We start from the raw sequence: 19,177 nt of genomic DNA, 5'->3' as shown, positions 1-19,177 counted from the left end.
AAATTACAGTATTAAAAATTTTAATATTTCTTCTTAAGAATAAAGCCATACTTAAATTTTTACAATGCGTAAGAGCTATAAAAATAATTTATTGAAAACAATCATTTTTTATGAAAAATGTGAAAAAAATCAAACTTTTTTTTTTTTTAACACCGTTACCTAAATCAATTTTTTTTATATCATCTGAAAGCCTATTGTTTCAGTTCAAAATATTTATATCAACCATGTCTGTATGACATCTACAAGAAGAGCTAGAATTTTTTGAGCCCAATCAATTTTCATCAAAAAAGCAAAAAAAAAAAATTCCATCTTTTTTATCTTCTAACGGCATTATATCCATTTATTTATATAACAACCTATAATAAATTGCATAGCATCTGAAAGCTTATTATTTCACCTTTTATAAGACTTATCAATCATATTTCTACAATGCCGACAAAAAAAGTTAGAATTATTTAAAGCCAACCTTGTCGCAATTTCAAACTGAGATTACGGTACTTTCCACACTGGTGGTCATTGGCAACAAATCTCCACAGGTGTTTTGGGGTGTTTCTGAAGTTTCTTAATATAACATTATGTAGCTTGTAAGCGTGATATGTATATAAAATTAGAGGTAATATTCTTAAGCGAGAATGGGCTAGTATCAATGTGTATCCTTTTTGCTAAAAAAAATCAAAAATTCTACAAAAACACTCAAAGTGTTAATAAAAAAAAGATATTTTTATTTCTGCAAACCAGTGTTATCAATCAACATACAAAATACAATAACTTGATTTTTCAAAAACAAAAAATTACATTTTTTTAATTAATCCAAAAGTTGAGTTGTCATCCAATAGGTCCTGAAATAAAATGAAATATAAAACTGCCTACTATAAATTTAAAACTTCGATATAACTTTCTGTCATTTTTGAGAGTAACCGTTAAAGTAACATTATATGGCGTATTTTAACAACCTGTAGGATGTATCCAATTAATTAACTTTTGTGAAAATTAATTACTCACAGCTGAAGTCCTCAAGTATTATTAAATAAAAGTAAATATTTTCGAAATTTTCTTCCATATTTAAGTTTAAATAAAAAAAAATATTTTCCCAGTACAAATTACTTTTTACTGTGAAAAAATTTATTTTTATCCTCAGTTAAAAATAAAAACAATAAATAAAAAACTTAAATTGAAATGTTCCAAAAATATTTGCTCAAATCAATATAATGGATTTCCATTACCAAAATTGAGGGCAATTTCGGTAGGAATTCCATGGACACATTAACCTGTCCAAAACACCATCATCATACAACACCCGTTGGCCATATAGTTGTACTGGTACTGGCCATATTGCACTGAATCCATGTTGTTCAGTCTCCAACTGACTTCGCGTTAAAAATCTACCTTGCCTCCTTTTCGTGGAATATTCTGGCTTGCCAACAACTATCTCTGACGCTTAACATTTACGATCTGAATGAACTCAATTCGGCAGCACCAAAATTAGAGTCGAATTCAAAGAACAGAAGCGGGAGAGGGTTTATATGCTCTTGGTGCTTCAGGCGAATAAATTGACCGTTGCATAAAAATATTATTCAAGAATGAAAAGCACTTTTGTGCCAGGAATCGTTTGCACCATTTTCGAATAAAATTTAATTTACGTCGCACGGGTGATATTGGTATGGGTTCTTCCAGCTTCCATTTTGAATGTGTTCTGATGGTTCTGAACCCTTCTATTTGAAAATTAAAAAATAAAAAAATGGAATTTTCAACGGGCCAAGCGACGCAATTCAATTAAATTAATTGATTTATTAACGGTGGAAAATATATTTTATAAAATTTATACATAGGAGAATTTTATTTTATTTTTATATATATTTTTTTTGTTGCTGTCTGCTACAAACGCCAACACAAATACCAACACAAACTTGATATGTGTAACGCATTTTAATAAAATCTTTTCCATGTTAAACCATTGAAATCAATTTTCAAGCCATGCAACAGACTTTGGCATCATCATCGTCCTCATCATCATCATTGACATGGTCATATGGACGACACAGAGGACAACCTGGTGTATAGAGTGGCCAGGTATCCACCTGGCATTCTCTCCAAAGGACTATGGCATTTATGGACACTAGTCCCTCACGTTGATGATGAAGTTAAAAACGTTTAACCAGATTTGCGTAGCCATTGCGAGCTTCATTTACTTTGCACTATGAATTTGAATTAAATGTATTTTCTTTTTTTCCTTTTTTTGTTTAATTTCAAGGCTTATGTGCAGCAATTAATAGTTTGAGTATAAAGTAATTGAGCATTTAAGTGAAATGAAGGTATTAAAGACAAAATGGGAATTCTTTTGGCAATTTAAACAAATTTTGGATATTACGATTTTCGTCATTCAATCATCATCCTTAAAATTCAATCGAATTTAGAAAAAAATTATCTCCTCGAGCACTTTTTAAAATTTTAAACAACAAAACAATTTTCAGATATTCATCCAAAACGCGTCCAAAACGCGTTTAAAACGCGTCCAAAACGCGTTTAAAACGCGTTCAAAACGCGTTAAAAACGCGTTAAAAACGCGTTAAGAACGCGTTCAAAACGCGTCCAACACGCGTCCAAAACGAAAACCTATTCATAAATATTTTTTACTTGCGATATAGGTACTATATATCAAGTTATGCATTCGTACAAAAAAAAAAGTTGAGATAACATTTTTCCATGACATTACGATAGTAGACAATGCCAAAAAAGTGGGTCCCGGAAGTCCGTCTGTCCGTCTGTCTGTCAGTCTGTCAGTCTGTCAGTCTGTCAGTCTGTCAGTCTGTCAGTCTGTCTGTCTGTCTGTATAAGGAACTAGAGCCTAAACGGATGGACCGATTGACTCCAAACTTGCTATGTAGTAGTTTTTGGAGACTCTCCAGAGGGGTTTTTGGAATTAATTTTTTTGGACCAAAAATAACGGTACCTGTTATACAAAAATTTCGGAAAAGTTAAATTTCACGAAAACGGCTCCAACGATTTTGTTTAAAAATTTCAAATGTTAGTTTTTAAACAAGGTCTATATTTTGAAGAAAAAAATTTTTTTTGAAAATCGTTATTAACGGTACCTGCCATAGGACCGCTTTTTTCAAATTGGATTTTCTGCAAAACTACTCATTGTATTTCAACGAAATTTTTTATACAAAAGCATTTATATAATTTAAATATAAGCCAAAAATAAAATTTTGAAAAAAATAATTTTTAATAATTTTTTTAAAAAAATTTTGAAAATTTTTTTTTGAAAAATCAAATTTTCGAAAACGGGACATTGAATTTTTTTGAAATTTTGTTTTTAGATGTTGATTAGTTATTTCTAAAAATTGGCACACCAATTTTATTTTTAAACTTTTTTTTCAAAAAATTATTTATAAAAAATTAGTTTTTTAAAAAACGGCTCTAACGATTTTGAAAATTTTTTTCTAAAAATGCACCTTAACATATCAAATAAAACTGCATACTTGTTTTGTGGGGCGATTTAATTTCAGATATTGTTTTATTTTTTTGAAAAATGAATTTAATTTTTTTTTTGTTTTTTGTTTTTTGTTTTTATGTACCTACATTTCCCAAGTTTCTATATAAAAAGTCTTAAAAATTTGAGCAACTTCAACTCTAAGAGCAAGTTCGTGCGACCCAGTCGTGCATTTTATTTAGATAAGATTTTCGTGTTTTCTTGGCTCAAATCTATACGAAAAGTATAACGGCACTTGGTGTCCAAAATTTTTTTATTTTTTTGTAAACTAGTGTAATCTATTTTTAAAGGCAAAATCTAAAAAAAAGTGTAACTTTGGATGCAAATAACTCAGAAAATAGACATTAAATTAACTTTTGGTTTTCACCTTTTAATAGAGTTTAAATAGACCTTTCTTTTTATATATCACTTAATAGATTTGAAAGAAATTTTTCACAATGCATTTTTTTGAGAAGGGGTTAACCTTGGATTTTTTTCGAAAATCTGAAAATTATGGATTTATAATTTTTGTACCTAAATGGATAGAGCTGTTCACTATGAACTCATATCTTTAATTCAAAATTTGTTTCGAGTATTTGCCTAGAAGATATCTGCTTCCAAAATATAAGTGTTAAAAAATTATATAACTTTGATTGCAAATAACTCAGTAACCAGGGATTAAAGGAACTTTAGGTTTTTACCCATTAATAGAGTTTAAAGAAATATTTCTTTTGATATCTCACTTAAATGGATTTGGAGGAATTTTTTTAAAATGCATTTTTTTTGAGAAGAGGTTAACCTTGGATTTTGTTCGAAAATCTGAAAAATATAGATTTGTAATTTTTGTACCTAAATGTATAGAGCTTTTCACTGTGCATTTATATCTTTTAACCAGAAGTTGTCTCTAGACTTAAATCCGAAGATATATGCTTCCAAAGTTAAAATGTGAGAAAATAATATAACTTTGTTTGCAAATAACTCAGCAACCAGACCTTATAGAAACGTTTGCTTTTCACCCATTAATAGAGCTTAGAGAGACCTTTCATTTAATATCTCTCTTAATGGATTTGGAGGAAATTTTATAAAATGGATTTTTTTCGGCAAGGGTTTAACCTTGGATTTTTTACGAAAAACCTGAAAAGTGTAGGTTTGTTATATTTGTACCTAATTGCATAGAACTGTTCACTATGAACTCATAGCTTTAATTCAAAACTTTTCTGTAGACTTTGGTCCGAAGATATATTTATGCTTCAAAACGCTTTCAAAACGCGTTAAAAACGAGTCTGAAACGCGGCTGATAAATATGCATTAGTTTTTTTTTTTTAATTGTCCGAGAGCTGGCATCAATTTTTGGGTAAGTTTTTGAGGCAAGCTGAAAACTTGTCAGATAGTGCATTTTTGTGATCCTTTTTGACCTTCAATGTGTAGCTACTTTATGTTCAATTTGTTTCCACTTTTTAATATCATTTGGTCCAATGTTAAACTGTCTTCTGTCCATCAGCGAGAGAGTTTCCTGTCCGCCATTCCGCCGATCCGAATAATTAATTTTGCAAATTTTTTCCAAAATGACCCTTTAAGCTAATTTGAAATTCTTTTGCGCGGGTTTTTTTGTTTTTCCTTTTTATTTTCCCTTCGACTTGTCTGTTTGTTTTCATAAGTTTTTTTTTCTTTTTTTTTGTTATGTCTTGGAGCGTTTCTTTTGTCATGAATTTACCTACATCGCTGATCCGGGTGCGGGTTCAGCTGCTGCTGGATTTAATTTGAAGAACTGAATTCATTTTAATAGAGAAGATCAAGTCAAGTGCGGTTCTTGACTTTCGATTATTTATCTGTCTGTCGATTTATATATCTACCACAATTTTTTTCACTCAGCATTTTTTCTTACCTCTAAAACAACAACAAATTCTATCTCACATTTAAACAAAAAAGATGAAAACAATAAGGACGATGCTGGATTGTGACTATGGACCGTTTGGACTTGATGAAGGCTAAGAGACCGACCATTGTTTGTTTGTTTATCTTAGGAAGTATACACAGAAAAGAAATCGCATCGGCATTGTGGTCTACGGAATTAATCCGGCTTTTTGTTTTAATTTGAACTATTTGTTCCGTTCGTGAGGGGGGGGGGGAATGAGGGGGGTGGAGACTGTGTACCGAGACTGACTAAACGCAGCCGAAGGACACGGACAATAACTAAGAAGGATATACCTTCATCAACAAACTAGGAAGAAGAGGAAAGGATTTACACATTCATCCTCACTAAAGTACAAGTCCCCCCCCCCCCCCATTTCTCAACCTTGAGGGGAAAAAAAGATGAATTTACAGTGCGGCGGGCGCGATGAATGAATAAACCACTGAATTAATGAAAGTGGATTGATAGGAATTTTATTAAGGAAATTTCTCGATTTTTATTTCTCTTCCTTCCCACTTTTTTGGGGAATTCTTATTTTTGTTTAGTTTTGTTTTTGTTTTTCGTCCTTTTTTTTCCTTCCTGATGATGAAGATGAAAATCATAAACAAAAAAAAAAAAAAATAATAATGTTCGTAGAAAATATTGAAATTAATTTGTTTCTGAAGTTGTGTTAAGCTTGGTTGGAAGTCTTCTTAACAAAGTCTGATGATGCATGCTGAGAAAGGAGTCAGGGAGTATAGGAATTACTTGTTTATTATATTGATCCATCATGATGGATAAGATAGACTTTGGCAAATAAAAATATATATAAAAGATACTTTCTCGTTTTGTTTGGGTTTTGGTAATATTTTTGTTGGATTATATTGGAGGATTGGATTTTTTATCCTGAGAATGAAGTTTGTGTAGAAATTACTGTTGCTGAAGTTGTCTAGCCAAGTTGGATGTAGGTACCTGGTAAACAGAGAATATACAGGATATAAAAGTTGAGGATTTCATTTAATTATATTGCAGAGGTCTACATATTGATGAGAGGAAGAGAAGAAGTTTTAATGAATATCTTCTTTGTTGCAGTATAGTTATTTTGTTATTTTTTTGATGCTGTGATTTTTTTTTGATAGCCTATCGGATTTTATTTCCTGAAGGATTATGAAGGAATTTTTGGTTTTCATGTTTAATTTGAGCTAAGAGACGTTTCTTTGGAGACATTGGTCCGAAAATATTTACTTCTAAAATCAAAATCTAAAAAAAGTGTAACTTTGGTTGCAAATAACTCAACAACCAGGCCTTGAAGGAACTATTGGTTTTCACTTATCAATAGAGCTTAAAGAGACCTTTCTTTCGATATCTCACTTAATAGATTTGGAAGAAATTTTTTAAAATTCATTTTTTTTGAGAAGGGGTTAACCTTGAATTTTTTTTTGAAAATCTGAAAAAATATAGGTTTGTTACATTTGTACCTAAATGCATAGAGCTGTTCACTATGAGCTCATATCCTTAATTTTAAACTGGTTTCGAAACTTTAGTCCGAAGATATCTGCTTCCAAAATCCAGTTGTAAGAAAAAAAAAAAAAAATATATAACTTTGATTGCAAATAACTCAGCAACCAGGCCTTAAAGGATCTTTTGGTTTTCACGCATTAATAGAGCTTAAAGAGACCATTCTTTTGATATCTCACTTAATAGATTTATAAGAAATTTTGTAAAATGCATTTATTTTGAAGATGTTAACCTTGAATTTTTTTTCAAAATCTGAAAAAATATAGATTTGTTACATTTGTACCTAAATGCATAGAGCTGTTCACTATGAGCTCATATCCTTAATTTTAAACTGGTTTCGAAAATTAAGTCCGAAGATATCTGCTTAAAAAATCCAGTTGTAAAAAAAAAGAATATAACTTTGTTTGCAAATAACTCGGCAACCAGGCCCTAAAGGAACTTTTAGTTTTCACCCATTAATAGAGCTTAAAGAGACCTTTCTTTCGATATCTCACTTAATAGATTTGGAAGAAATTTTTTAAAATTCATTTTTTTTGAGAAAGGGTTAACCTTGAATTTTTTTTTGAAAATCTGAAAAAATATAGGTTTGTTACATTTGTACCTAAATGCATAGAGCTGATCACTATGAGCTCATATCCTTAATTTAAAACTGGTTTCGAAACTTTAGTCCGAAGATATCTGCTTAAAAAATCCAGTTGTAAAAAAAAAGAATATAACTTTGTTTGCAAATAACTCGGCAACCAGGCCTTAAAGGAACTTTTGGTTTTCACCCATTAATAGAGCTTAAAGAGACCTTTCTTTCGATATCTCACTTAATAGATTTGGAAGAAATTTTTTAAAATTCATTTTTTTTGAGAAGGGGTTAACCTTGAATTTTTTTTGAAAATCTGAAAAAATATAGGTTTGTTACATTTGTACCTAAATGCATAGAGCTGTTCACTATGAGCTCATATCCTTAATTTTAAACTGGTTTCAAAATTTAAGTCCGAAGATATCTGCTTCCAAATTCCAATTGTTAAAAAAAATATACAACTTTGTTTGCAAATAACTTAGCAGCCAAGCCTCAGTGGAACTTTTGGTTTTCACCCATTAAAAAAGCTTTAAGATACCTTTCTTTTGATATCTCACTTAATTGATTTTAAAGAAATTTTTAAAAATGCATTTTTTTTAAGAAGGGGTTAGCCTTGTTTTTTTTTTTGAAAATCTGAATAATATTAATTTGTTACCTATATTTGTACCTAAATGCAAAGAGCTGTTCACTATGAACTCATATCTTTAATTCAAAACTTGTTTCGAGATTTTGGTCCGAAGATATCTGCTTCCAAAAAATATCAGCTTAGAAAAAATATAATTTTGTTTGCAAATAACTTAGCAACCAAGCCTTTAAGGGACTTTTAGTTTCCACTCATTAATAGAGCTTAAAGACCCCTTTCTTTTGATATCTCATTTAATAGATTTGGAAGAAATTTTTTTAAATTATTTTTTTTTTCGGAAAATCTAGGACGTTTTTCAAATTTATAATTAAAATTCTTAAACTACTACATCATAAAACTCAAAACTTCTTGTTCAAACTTAATTTAAAAAACTAACATATTAAAAAAAAAATATTCTTCAACTTGAACATATTTCAAAACTTTCTACTCCTTACCTACCTTAATCCCAAAAAAATCGCAATTCATCAAGAAAAAAAAAAAAAAAAAAACAACAAAAACTTAAAACTTACTCCATCCATTCAAAAATCCTATCAATCAATACATTTCACCATACCTCAATGATGCGACATTCAACCCAACCCCCTTTCCTCCCCTATCTCTATCTCTCTCTTTCATTCTTTCTGCTACATCTCATTCCACAATCCACCTGCTACAAAACTTGCTTCAAAACCTCTTCTACCATTTTAAACGTTTCTATTGGAAATCTACGATATTTGCAGACTCGAAGGGGTTTTCCAGGCATCTTCGTTTCCAATCCAAACGGTCTACCACTTCACGTGTACTTTCCCCTTAAAAAGATACTGCGTTATTTTTTTATTTTCATTTCCAATTTCCAGTTGGAAATCTGATAAAAACAGATGTTCGTTCCCAGGAACCCATCACAACAACACTTCCTCAAAGGCATATTGAATTAAATGTCGTTCATTGACCACGTTCCAGGACATGCGTATTAAGGACTACGTAGTGAAACGTGGTCTACTATCAAAATCAAGCCCAAAAAAAAAAAAAAAATTTAGCAGCAGCAAACAACATGGCAGGAAAGATATTCTCTGTGTGTGCTTTAATGAAGAAATTTTCTCTCATAATTTATATCCTTATCTGTGTTTTTAAGGATAACATTTATTTTCGTTCCTGATTTTTTTTTTTTTATTTCGTGAACTTGCTTGTTGTTTTGTTTTGACGTTGAATCATTTCCTGATTGTGTCATCGGCATGAATGAGATATAATTTTTTTTTCTGTTTTTGTAGAAAAAAAGAGTCCTTTAGTAATATAGTGGTTTTAGGTTACAGAAGAGGTTTTTTTTTAGTGTAGCTCATCAAGGCAATTAGTCTCGAAGGATTTCTCAACCACACATGCACACAATTTCAATTATTTATATCCTTGAACACATATCTTAACCCCCCCTGTGTACCGTAAAACATTCACACAGGTCGTCCATCGTCCTTTATGGGTGTCCTTTTTCTCCGTTGTTATGTGTTATTCGGTGTCGGGTACAGTTTGGTAGAGTAAAGGTATCCTTATGGGGGTTAAATCTAGTTCCACCTTAAAAATAGAAGCTGTAATTTCCTGTTCCTCTTGTTTTATAACATTCACAAGGACGAAACAGCACGAAAAAGGATCTGTATGTGAGAGGAACTTTCGATTTTATTTTATTTTAATATATAATCTTGCAATTTATTTAGAGGATTTCCCAAAATGACCGAAGCCACAGTGCAAAATGTTTCAGCATTTTCAAATGGCATGCGGTTTTGTATAGTTAGCTTGTTTCCCTTCTTTTATCCTCGATCCTGCTTTGTATTTCTATTTCCATGCAGCAAAAGAGAGGAATTAGTTTTTTTCTAAAAATAAAAAGCAAGTAAAAAGCTTAAAAAGGTCTCCCAACTTGACCAAAATCAACCCACCCCCACTTTCATCATTTACATACATTTACTCATCCTTAGGAATTAAAAAAAGGACGAAAAAAAAAAACATTTCATAGTTTAGAATTACAGGTATGCAACCATCCAGTGTGAATCCTGGCTACCTTCATGTTGTAGGTAGAGTTATAAGGCCGATTCGTGTGGTTTTATGGGTCGCTAGCTTTTGTGGGGGGTTTCCCTAAATTCTGTGTGTGTTTACATTTAATTTTTAGAAATTAAAGATGGAGAATATTATTATTATTGTATGTGTGTGTGTGTATGACGAACCTGCATATAATTCTCCATATTATGAGTCATATGGAACATGGTCGACATTGTTGTAGCATAATTATATTCAAACATGTATAAAAAAGGTGGAACATTAAAATGTTTCATGGAGGATAAATTTACCACACACACACACAAAAGTGCTAATTTTTAGTAACAACCATCAATTGTGCGAATATTATATTTTTTGTTTATGTTGGAATAAAAAGTTTTAATTTTTAGGTGTTTACATAAATGGAGTTAACATTATTTTTAAAGGATGGAGTGTTTTTTGGTTGAACAAAATAGTTTTTTGCTAGATTTTGAAGGGATGAGGGTTAATAGTACAGGTAAAATAGTACATAAAATCAAGAAATAAAAAAAAAAAATTGTTACACTCATGAAACTTTGGCAAAAAGTTTGCTTTTGGGATAAGAACCAAGTACAAAAAAAGTCTATAAAAAAAAGTTGGGTGGAAGGGTGTTTTTTCGCGGACAAGAGGGAGGGGGTGAAGGTCAAAAATATACTGAAAAAAAATTGTTTGTCGAATATCATCATATGACACATGTTTTCAAGGTATTTTTTGATGTTGAATCCAATGACATAAAAATAAAGTCAATACGATTGCTCTAAGAAAAGTTATTGCCGATTAAAAACAAGGGTGCTTGTTTTTTGACTTCAACGAAACCCATGTAAAAAACATGCTACACTGATAAAATTCGGGATGAAGGTTTTAGATAAAGCAGGGACAAAGGATTCATAAAGTTCTTAAAATTATTTTTGATGAAAGGGTGTTTTTTTTTATGGGTAAAGTTGAGTGTGAGAAAGGTATCATAACAGCTGACTTAAATTTTATAAATTTTTAAAACTTGGTGTAAAAGTTTTGGTTGGTATAAGAATTAAGAATCTATAAAGTGTACAAAATTATCTTGAGTGAAAGGGTGTTTTTTTTTTTAAGAAATGATGAAATTCGGAATTAGTACCACAAGAACTGGGAAAAAAATTGTTACACCAATGAAAATTGGTAAAAATGTTTCATTGATAACAGAAACCAAGAACCCAAGCAGTCTATACAAATATTTTAATTTAAAGGGTGTTTTTTTTTTTATGAAATAGGGAAAATCCGCGATTAGACCAATAAAATCAATGGTATAAAAGTTACCCTTACGAAATTTATTAAAAATGTTGTCTTCTCCATGGGAATCATGAATAAAAGAAATCTATAAATTTTTTTATGTGAAAGGGTGTTTTTTTTAGGTGTAGAAAAAATATGGGTATATTTGAAAAAGTGTGTAATAATAGAGTAATATTAGTGGTATATTAGTGGAAATTCAGCAATTATGTTACTTTTAAGATTAAAAACAAGAGTCTATAAAAATATCTCGGTATAAAGGGTGTTTTTTTGAGTGAAAACAAAAATGATGGGTCACCCTAATGAAATTTGGTGAAAACATTGAATTTGGGATAGAAAGCAAGAGTAAAGAGTTTTCATAAAAAAAATTTAGGTGAAAGGGTGTTTTTTTTTCGAAGAGACAGTAAAATCTGTAACTTTTGTTTGTTTACATCTTTTAGACCTGATTTTTCAAACATCAGTCAGACTATCATACGATTAATGTTAATTTAAAAAAAATAGATATTCCTAGGAATATGAAGAATTTGGAAATATTTGAAAATTTGGAAAAATTAACCAAATGGTAACAAAGTGGTTTATTTATTTATTAAAAATTTTTTTTTAGATGTTTATGTATCGAAAAAATTAAAGTGATTATAACAGTAATTTCATGTTAAATAAAGGTTCATTATCTTAATTGGAACATACTATTCAGCTAAATGGTTTAAAGTTTTTATTAAATTTAAATTTAAGTCACTTAAATTCATTATGCATTCTATTATTCAATATAATTTTTTTTTTAAGTTAACTTTGATTAATATTAATTAATTTAATTTTTTTTTTTTTTTTTTTTTGTGTAAAACCCATAAAATCATTAGTAATTTAAAAAAAAATATATATAAATTCATTAAGGATTTCCGTTTTTTTTGTGTTGAATTTATTTTCACGTATGCACCTACTTTTTTTTTTTTAATTTTATAAAATACCACAAAATCTATTTAAATGTTTGCTTAAAAAGTTAAAATTTAAATATTTTAAATACGAATTTCAATTAAATTTTATAATACGACCTCTGAATTAACAAAGAACAAAAAAAAAGTGGGAATTAATTTATTTGCATTCAACTCATTTTGGTTCTCGTTCCTTAACACAATTAATGTTTGTCTACCTTTTAACTAGAAAAATAAATTTATCATTAAAATGAACGTGGTTGACACGCTCCAGCCTCTTCATGCGTGCAAATATAATGTATTTTCAGTTTGAAATAAAATTGTAGAAATATACAAAATTGCATACTTATCTACATGCATTTTATAGATATTTTTTTATATATAATTTAATATTATTTTACCTTTGTATTTATAAAAAGCTAACGTTCATGTTAAATATTTTATTAATTACAGAACAAAAACAAAAACAAAAAAAATCGAAATATTCAACCCATAATAAGGATGCTTATAATATGAACTGAATTTATGTAGAGCACATAGTTAAATATCCTGAGCATATCGTTAATGTTATTTAAGGAAAAAACTTTTCTACAGATACAGATATTTCTATAGATATATTTACATACTACAAAATAAACATTATAAAACGGTTTTTTTTTTTTTTTTGTTTTTTAATTTTGTTTTGTTGGTTCAATTAAAATAAAATACATACATAATTGTATGTTAATTACCGTAGATACACAGGAGCTGACGGCAGCGCGGCGGTTTTGGTTTATTTTTGTTTTATTATTTTAAGGCTTAAGTCAAGTTTCCAAATGCGTGAAAATTATTATTTTTCGATAAAAAACAAATAGCTATAAAATCATAAATAAACGACATGTGCGAATTGCTGTTTTACAGTTTATTTGTGTGTAAAGAGAAAAAAATATAATATAAATTAATATCGTTTCTTTGTGAATTTAAAATTAATTGGAACAGTTTAAAAGTTGAGACCTTCGAAAATGGTGGATTATAGAGATGGTATGAAAAAAGGATCAACTTGAAATGTTTGTATGATAAAAATACATTTTAAATGTGATATAATAATACATACATATATTTTTGTATGTATATTAGGGTGGTTCTCAACACAAAAGTAATGAAAACCTCTGTATTTTGTGGAGTAACTAAAGCTAAAAAAAAATGGCAATATTAGGGAACCTTGCCAAACAGCTCTGATTTTGATGATATTTTTGAAGTGAAAACTTCTTTAGTATCGTAGTGATTTGAAACAAGATGAAACGAAAACGCGACACGAACATTCATCTTGTTATAACTTTTTTGTTTTAATAGATAGATGAATGAAATTTGTACTGAAGATAGATAATTAAATAAACTATAAATGTACAAAATTTCAATTGATTTCATATCCAAAATTCTGAGATAACGGTAAAAAGATGTTCTTTTTCTACACACGTTATATCTTTTGATCTGTTGCACATACAAATTTGATTTAACTTTAATACGCATGCTGATAACATAACCTTTTGTTTGATATATCACACATAACGGTACGTGCTCTACAAGTTATACAATCTTAAATTGAAAAAATTGAAAAATACCTCAAAACACCTGTGGAGATCTGTTGCCGATGACCAGTGTAGGAAGTACCGTAATCTCAGCTCAAATGTTGTATAGACATAAATATTTTGAGCTGAAACAATAAGCTTTCAGATGATATAAAATTAATATAGGTTGTCATATAAAAAGATGCATTTAAAGTAGATTGAATAAAAATAGGTAGATTTTTTCTTTTTTTTTTTTGCAAGAAGATTTTTTTTAAGGTTTCACTTCTATCACGTGTGAATTGCACACATTACTTTTTTTTCAAACTTCAGTAATTAAAAATACTTTAAAGTCTATAGATTAAAAATAGCTGCTGTTGCCGTTTTGATTTTTTAAATTTAATTAAAAATTTTTTTGAACCACACGACACGACACAACGCGACAGACACAAGGCGACACAAGGCGACACAACGCGACAAAAGGCGACACAACGTGACACAAGGCGACACAAGGCGACACAAGGCGACACAACGCGACACAATGCGACACAACGCGACACAATGCGACACAATGCGACACAAGGCGACACAAGGCGACACAAGGCGACACAAGGCGACACAAGGCGACACAACGCGACACAATGCGACAAAATGCGACACAACGCGACACAAGGCGACACAAGGCGACACAAGGCGACACAAGGCGACACAATGCGACACAAGGCGACACAAGGCGACACAAGGCGACACAAGGCGACACAAGGCGACACAACGCGACACAACGCGACACAATGCGACACAATGCGACACAACGCGACACAATGCGACACAATGCGACACAACGCGACACAATGCGACACAAGGCGACACAAGGCGACACAAGGCGACACAAAGCGACACAAGGCGACACAAGGCGACACAAGGCGACACAAGGCGACACAATGCGACACAACGCGACACAAGGCGACACAAGGCGACACAAGGCGACACAAGGCGACACAACGCGACACAAGGCGACACAAGGCGACACAAGGCGACACAAGGCGACACAAGGCGACACAAGGCGACACAAGGCGACACAAGGCGACACAAGGCGACACAAGGCGACACAAGGCGACACAAGGCGACACAAGGCGACACAAGGCGACATAAGGCGACACAAGGCGACACAAGGCGACACAAGGCGACACAAGGCGACACAATGCGACACAAGGCGACACAAGGCGACACAACGCGACACAAGGCGACACAAGGCGACACAAGGCGACACAAGGCGACACAAGGCGACACAACGCGACACAACGCGACACAATGCGACACAACGCGACACAATGCGACACAATGCGACACAACGCGACACAATGCGACACAAGGCGACACAAGGCGACACAACGCGACACAACGCGACACAACGCGACACAATGCGACACAACGCGACACAACGCGACACAATGCGACACAATGCGACACAACGCGACACAAGGCGACACAAGGCGACACAAGGCGACACAAGGCGACACAAGGCGACACAACGCGACACAATGCGACACAACGCGACACAAGGCGACACAAAGCGACACAAGGCGACACAAGGCGACACAAGGCGACACAAGGCGACACAAGGCGACACAAGGCGACACAAGGCGACACAAGGCGACACAAGGCGACACAAGGCGACACAAGGCGACACAACGCGACACAACGCGACACAATGCGACACAACGCGACACAATGCGACACAATGCGACACAACGCGACACAATGCGACACAAGGCGACACAAGGCGACACAACGCGACACAACGCGACACAACGCGACACAACGCGACACAACGCGACACAATGCGACACAATGCGACACAACGCGACACAAGGCGACACAAGGCGACACAAGGCGACACAAGGCGACACAACGCGACACAATGCGACACAACGCGACACAAGGCGACACAAGGCGACACAAGGCGACACAAGGCGACACAAGGCGACACAAGGCGACACAAGGCGACACAAGGCGACACAAGGCGACACAAGGCGACACAAGGCGACACAACGCGACACAATGCGACACAAGGCGACACAAGGCGACACAAGGCGACACAAGGCGACACAAGGCGACACAAGGCGACACAAGGCGACACAACGCGACACAATGCGACACAACGCGACACAATGCGACACAATGCGACACAACGCGACACAAGGCGACACAAGGCGACACAACGCGACACAAGGCGACACAAGGCGACACAAGGCGACACAAGGCGACACAAGGCGACACAAGGCGACACAAGGCGACACAAGGCGACACAAGGCGACACAAGGCGACACAAGGCGACACAACGCGACACAACGCGACACAATGCAACACAACGCGACACAATGCGACACAATGCGACACAATGCGACACAAGGCGACACAAGGCGACACAATGCGACACAAGGCGACACAAGGCGACACAACGCGACACAACGCGACACAACGCGACACAACGCGACACAATGCGACACAACGCGACACAATGCGACACAACGCGACACAAGGCGACACAAGGCGACACAAGGCGACACAAGGCGACACAAGGCGACACAATGCGACACAATGCGACACAAGGCGACACAAGGCGACACAAGGCGACACAAGGCGACACAAGGCGACACAAGGCGACACAAGGCGACACAAGGCGACACAACGCGACACAATGCGACACAAGGCGACACAATGCGACACAAGGCGACACAAGGCGACACAAGGCGACACAAGGCGACACAACGCGACACAAGGCGACACAAGGCGACACAAGGCGACACAACGCGACACAAGGCGACACAAGGCGACACAAGGCGACACAAGGCGACACAAGGCGACACAAGGCGACACAAGGCGACACAAGGCGACACAACGCGACACAAGGCGACACAAGGCGACACAAGGCGTCACAAGGCGACACAAGGCGACACAATGCGACACAAGGCGACACAAGGCGACACAAGGCGACACAAGGCGACACAAGGCGACACAAGGCGACACAAGGCGACACAAGGCGACACAAGGCGACACAAGGCGACACAAGGCGACACAAGGCGACACAAGGCGACACAACGCGACACGACGCGACACGACGCCACACAACGCGACACAGCGCGACACAACGATACTACAACCCCTCATTATTAGTTTATTTTTGACAAAAACTGGACATGTGCCGTTTTTCCCCTGGACCCTTCACATGTATCTTCCTAATCCTCAGGGGCGTACGTTGAGTCGTCGGGGGGCCCGGAGCAAGACTTATTTTTGGAGACCCTTTAATATAGAAAATAAGAACAGACAAAAAAGTATACGCTCTCGTTTCAAATAGTAGGAGAATAACTTAAATGCAATGCCTTGTAATACCTTTACCAATAAACATGTGGTTAATTCTCAGTGACATATTTTGATAGAATGATATTAAGTAAGTAGGCAGACTACTTCAATTCAGAATATTTTAATCTTTTTACTATTTTTAGTTTTTTATTTTTTTGTGTAGATGATGCACAGCACATATAAAATGTAACCATACGCTAACAACAAAAAACTAGTTTACTTACACAAGTTGTCAAGATCTTTAAGCTTCTTAAGTTTCAATACAAAAAAAAATCCATATGGGAATAGGATGTCAAATGTTAGTGCATTAAAAATGTACTTTGTTGTTTCATGCAACTATACTATACATCGGTATATGCTTCCAAATACACTTTACTTCTTAAAGATCTCTCTCTAAAGAGCTTGTGCCAGCATCATCATCAAAAACTCATTCGATATTTGCTCATACCCTTTATTTCTTCCAACTGTAAGCATAAGAATCCTCCTTGGTTTTTATATACGAGAACATTCAATACGACAACACACACATGATATCAGAAAACTACAATCTTATTGAATTTGAGTTTGAGTTTTATCAGCGTTTTGTGCCATGACCCTGCTGCTGTTCTGTATGGCAAATGGCAACAGAATCAGAATCAAAACCTAGAAACCGGAACTGAAAATTCGATGCGAATCCTTTTTGTATATAACTTTTTTTTTTTTGTTATACAACCAACTTTCTCTCCCTTTTTTAACATCCCTTCATTTCGTCTGTCGTCGTTGTCGTTATATATACCATCTCCCTCTCAAATGCTGTCATCATCTCCTTCGAGATTCTGATTCCCTACGTTTTGTTCACGGTTGATGTAATTTGTTTTCAATAGTCCAATTTGGGTCCAGGATCTTCTTCTTCTGCTAGATGCTTGTGCGGCTATGTGTTTCAATTTGGGCCCATCTTTTTTTCTATTTTTTTTTTTGACCAAAAAAACACAGGAAGAAAAAGAACACCAACTAGCATTCCCAAAAGTTATACTATATTCAATTTATTTCAATTCGATCAGTATACCTCAACCTATCTTAAACTCAGCCAGGGCAGTTGGAAATATCAAGTTATTGCCATTCTGCCAGACTATGGTGGATAGTAGTGATGGGAACTATCGAATGATTTTAACTATCGAATAGTTCATTCATTCATTTATTCATTCGAATAAAAACTATCGAATAAAACTATCGAATAAAAACTATCGAAGAAACTATCGAAAAAAAAATATCGAAAAAGTATCGAATAAAAACTATCGATTAAACTATCAAATAAATAAAACTATTTGAATGAAAAAAACTATCGTTTAACAAAAATATTTGAATGAAAAAACTATTCATTTATTTATTCGAATAAAAACTATCGAAGAAACTATCGAAAAAAAAACTATCGAATAAAAACTATCGATTAAACTATCAAATAAATAAAACTATTTGAATGAAAAAAAAAAAAATCGTTTAACAAAAATATTTGAATGCAAAAACTATCGTTTAAGAAAACTATTCGAATGAGAAAACTATCGAATAAAAAACTATCGAACGAAAAAACTATTCGAATGAAAATAGTAACTAAATGAATGAATAATTTAAAACTATCGAAAGAATTTATATTTTACAACTTTTCCCATCACTAACAAAGATATAGGTAGTTGGAAAAATCAAGTAATTGCCATCCTGTCAGACTATGGTGGATAGTAGTGATGGAAACTATCGAATGATTTGAACTATCGAATAGTTCATTCATTCATTTATTCATTCGAATAAAAACTATCGAATAAAAACTATCAAAATAAACTATCGAAAAACTATCGAATAATCTATCAAATAAAAACTATCGATTAAACTATCAAATAAAAAAAACTATTTGAATGAAAAAACTATCGTTTAAGAAAACTATTTGAATGAAAAAAAAACTATCGTTTAAGAAAAAT

This window comes from Episyrphus balteatus, chromosome 1 (genome assembly GCF_945859705.1).
Source record: "Episyrphus balteatus chromosome 1, idEpiBalt1.1, whole genome shotgun sequence".
Lineage (NCBI taxonomy): Eukaryota > Metazoa > Arthropoda > Insecta > Diptera > Syrphidae > Episyrphus > Episyrphus balteatus.
The sequence above is the reverse complement of the archived record's forward strand: the minus strand, read 5'-3'. Positions refer to the sequence as shown.